This window comes from Myotis yumanensis, unplaced genomic scaffold (assembly GCF_028538775.1).
Source record: "Myotis yumanensis isolate MYYU_CA2020_CCGP unplaced genomic scaffold, mMyoYum1.0.hap1 SCAF_11, whole genome shotgun sequence".
In the NCBI taxonomy this organism is placed as follows: Eukaryota; Metazoa; Chordata; class Mammalia; order Chiroptera; family Vespertilionidae; genus Myotis; species Myotis yumanensis.
The window spans coordinates 44783476-44788234 of record NW_027223762.1 but is presented as its reverse complement, the minus strand read 5'-3'; positions in this window follow the sequence as shown (position 1 = coordinate 44788234).

The following is a 4759-nucleotide window of genomic DNA, read 5'->3' as shown; positions in this document are numbered from 1 at the left end:
TTTCTCCTCAGCCAGGTTCGGCCTCCCGCGGGCGGACCACACCCCACCCGGCCCCGCCCCTTCAGGAGGAGACCAATGGCGGTGCTGGTTTTCTCCTCCAGCCAATCGGGGTTGAGTGCAGCGCGGGCGGAGCGGAGGTGCCCCGCCCTGTAGGGGCGGAGCCAGGCCCAGGTGTGGGCGGGCGTTCTTTCCCCACCTCGGGCTGCAGCCGTCCTCTCCTGCATGAGCGCCAGCGCTGAGCAGAGAAATCCCGGCCAACCAGGTAGAGTTGGAGACCCAGGTGTCCCGCTGATAGGACCGGGCACTCCTGTCCCAACTGGGTTTTGTCAGGGGGACTATCGGAATCTACAGCAAGTGAACGAAAATGGGAATGAGGAGCGCGGGGCAGAGCCGCCTGCAATGGTGGAGGTTTGAAAAGACTTCCGAGAGCTTCCCAAGGGAAGACTAAACTCTGACTTCCATGAGGGCAGGCGCCATTGTGTGTGTGTCCACTGTACCCCAGTCCTAGCACAGCGCCTGGCACAGAGTATGCCCTCAGCACATATTTATTGAATAAAAGAGTGACTGACTCAGTGAATGGATGAGTGAGTGAGTGAGTGAGTGAGTGGATGATGGAGAAGAGAAAGGTTAAAGCCAAGAGCACAATGCAAGTACCACTGGAATGTTCCATGGGGGTAGCTGACAGGAAGTGTCAGGTGTAACACTGTTCTTCACAGAGATTCAAACCTCTACCCACACACCTAACCCCCCACCCCGCGGCCTTGGAGACCGAGCTCCTGGGGAGCAGCCTGAGCTGGACCCAGAGGCGACTCCCGCCTCCAGCCGCTGGCCTGAGGGGGGCGCCTTCCGCTGCGCAGGCGCGTGAGGGGAGCCCAAGGGCGGGGTGATGGGTCTTGGCCTTCCCCCAGCAAGTGGGGACCCCAGCGCTTCTCCACTCCTCAGGGCAGGAGAAGGGCTAAGGAGACCCGAGGGAGGAAACGAGGGAAACAAGAAGCCACCTGGGCTTCAGCCGGCTCGCGCCCCAGGCGGTGTTAGCAGCTCGGGCTGGGGTAAGAGGGCGCCCAGAGGCCCAAACCCACAGGGTGAGGGTGCGGCTCAGCCTGGCAGGCTCAGCCCTGGCAGGGGGTTCTGACCAGAGGACGGCAGACCCTTGTCTCCCGAGGGCTCTTCCCAGCCTGGGCACGGGGCCACCCATGTGTCAGCATGCTGAGCGCAGCTGCGCCTGTTACCCACGACTCTTTGAGGGGCCCACAGAAATATTCTGACTTCTTGTAAAGTCAGGAAAAAAAATGAAAGAATCAAAGAAAATGTTTTGATTTTTTTTCTTACGTCAGAAAAGAAAAGTGACATTTTTAGGACCCACAAAAAAATCTATTCATTATTTTTTTTTTTTTAATGAGGTGAGAGTCTGGGGAGACAAAAGTGCTCAGGATCACCCCTCCCGCATGGCTCTGTGGTTGAGTTCCTTTTTTTTCTTTTTCTTTTTTTAAAATATATTTTTATTTAAGAGAGGAAGGGAGAGAGAGAAACATCAATGATGAGAGAGAAGCATTGATAAGCTGCCTCTTGCATGCTCCCTACTGGGGATAAAGCCCGCAACCCAGGTAGGAATCGAACCTGGGAATCTTCAGTCCAATGAGCCAAACCATGAACCTAGAGGTCATAGTTCAATTCCCACTCAGGGCACATTACCAGCTTGTGGGCTTGATCCCCAGTATGGGCCATGTACGCACGGCCAATCAATGATTCTCTCTCACTCCCTCTCCCTTCCTCTCTGAAATCAATTTAAAAAAATAAAAAGAGTAGCCCTAGCCAGTTTGGCTCAGTGGATAGAGCGTCAGCCTGCAGACTGAAGGGTCCCAGGTTCGATTCTAGCCAAGGCCACATGCCCGGGGTTGTGGGCTGAATCCCCAGTATGGGGCATGCAGAAGGCAGCTGATCAATGATTCTCTCTCATCATTGATGTTTCATTCTCTCTCTCCCTCTCCCTTCCTCTCTGAAATCAATAAAGAAGTATATATATATAAAAAAATCAATAAAATATATTTAAAAATTAATTGTAGAAAATAAAGATCATCCAATAAAATCACTATCAACACTTACTTTAGAGCTACTACCCCAGAGAATGTCATCATCACTCAGTTTATTCTTCTCCTTTATTTTCTTTTCATTTCTTCTCCTCTCTCTATCTCCATACATATTGTTTTTTTAAAAAGGTAAAAATTGCCCAGCTGATGCAGCTCAGTGGTTGAGCATCTACCTATGAACCAGGAGGTCCCCAGTTCAATTCCGTCAGGGCACATGCCCAGGTTGTAGGCTTAATCCAGGTGCGAGGTCTCCAAGAGGCAGCCAATCAATGATTTTCTCTCATCATCAATGTTTCTATTTTTCTCTTTCCTTCTCCCTTCCTCTCTGAAATGAATAAAAATATAGAAAATTTGCCCTAACCGGTTTGGCTAAGTGGATAGAGCGTTGGCCTGCGGACTCAAGGGTCCTAGGTTTGATTCTGGTCAAGGGCGTGTACCTTGGTTGCGGGCACATCCCCAGAAGGGAGTGTGCAGGAGGCACCTGATCAATGTTTCTCTCTCGTTGATGTTTCTAACTCTCTATACCTCTCCCTTCTTCTCTGTAAAAAGTCAATAAAATATTTTTTAAAATGTGAACATTTTTCATTTGGGATAACCATTGCTAACAGTTCTGTGTGTATTATTCCATACATTTTATGACTATGGAAATATATATTACAAACTCATGGGGAAGTGTGGGACGTTTCAGGAAGAGGCTATTCAAGAAGGAACTTAGAGCTTGCACTAGGGTTTGCAGGAGGCTTTAAGGTAGCAGAGATTTGCTCTGGGTGGGGTTTTGCCAGGAAGTGGGGTAATTCTATGGTTGGGTGTCTTACTAAGTCTCATTCAGACAGGGGGACGACTGGAGCAGGTGAAGCAGCAGTAGCCACTCCTCCAGCCAGAACAGGTGGATGCCTGGTCATTTTCATGGTTTGGACAATGTTCCTGTTTTGTCTGTGTGCAGACATGATTATGGAGTGATCTTGCTTTTTCTCAGTCCGTCACATCCCAGCATGGCCTTAGCAGATGCTGGTGTCCTGTAAGGTGGGAGAATGCCAAGGCAGCAGACACTTTGGTTTGCAACTAGGACACCTGGGAATTGCAAGGTGATCACAATCTATGATGAGTTATAGTATTACTAGAGGCCTGGTGCACAAATTCATGCACCAGTGGGGTCCCTCAGCCTGGCCTGCGGGATCGGGCCAAAAACAGCTCTTCAACATCTCCCACGGGGTCCCAGATTGAGAGAGGGTGCAGGCCAGTCCGAGGGACCCCACCAGTGCACAATCGGGGAAGCAGGAGGTTGGCCAGCCAGGGAGGGACTGCAGGAGGGCTCCAGGGCATGTCCGGCCCATCTCGCCCAGTCCTCACTGGCTAGGCCCCAGAAGCAAGCTCACCTACCAGTCAGAGCATCTTCCAACTGGTGGTCAATGCACATCATAGCGAGTGGTTGAGTGGCCTTAGCATATCATTAGCATATTATGCCTTGATTGGTTGAACAGCCACCGGATAACCGGACACTTAGCATGTTAGGCTGTTATTATATAGGATGATGAAATCACAGGCAAATTGCCTAAATCCAGTAAATCTGAGAGGCTACAGGTTTTAAGTGTGATAAAAGATTAATTTCATGGCTATGTGTTGGGAGAAGCTACCTTAGGAGAAATGGCTTCTTCACTTTAGAAGAAGCCATTCAACTCTACCCTTCTACAGCTAGTTCTGTTCCCTCAGTCTATAGGCCAGTTCAAAATGCAGACATCCAGACTCAGCTAATTTTAGAAATGCTGATGTTACAGTAGGCGTGAATGTTTCTCTACAAACTCATAGGGGACAAATAAACAATATTTCTGTGAATCAATTTAACCTGGACTCCCAGTCACTTTTGAAGAAAAATATTTTATCTCAGGCATCTTGAGGGTGACCGTCTTTCTCCCTAGAATTGAATATGAATTCATGGGACCTGTGTGGCTCCCAGCAAAGGACAGAAAAGTCTGGTTCCCCTGACTGCTGCTGCTGAGAAGCTCATTCTCTGAACCCACTCAGCCAATGGGCAGGCAGCTCCATCCTTGCACACTAAAGTATGGGGCTCTTCCCCCTCATCCTCAAGGCCCTGACTGTCTCCAGAATCCACCCCTTCATCCCACAGGGCTTGTGTCACTTCTGGAGAAACAGTGTGGAAACAGAGCACAAGTCTACGTCACTCAAAGACTAAAACAGCCATGCCCACTCTCACCTCAGGCAAGGGCCACTTCCGCTCCCTCGCTTCTTATAGAGAAAGGAATAGGAGCTTACCTATCATACGTGAGTAAGCATGTCTTGAAAGGAGAATACTAAAAATGTGTGTTGACTCTTTGCATTCCTGGGCTTGCAGGGGAGAATTCTAGGAACTCTATCTGAGGTAAATTGGAGCCCCTCACTTGACAGATATAACCTATGCTTATGCAGGCCTGAGCTTTCCCCAGGACCTCTCTGCCTCAACCTCTGATCAGAGAGATCTAACTAGCTTCCTCAACACTGACCCCTCAGAGAGTGCCTACTGTAAACCCAGTCCTGGAAGGACTTTGATGCCAGCCTCAACTCAAAGGACTTGCTTGAACCTGAGGGTGAGATGTTGGCCTTTGGATCCAGCATCAGTTGCTGACTCTTCCTGCCCCAATCATGGTTCCAGCTGCAGGTGGTGAAAGCCTTTAGCT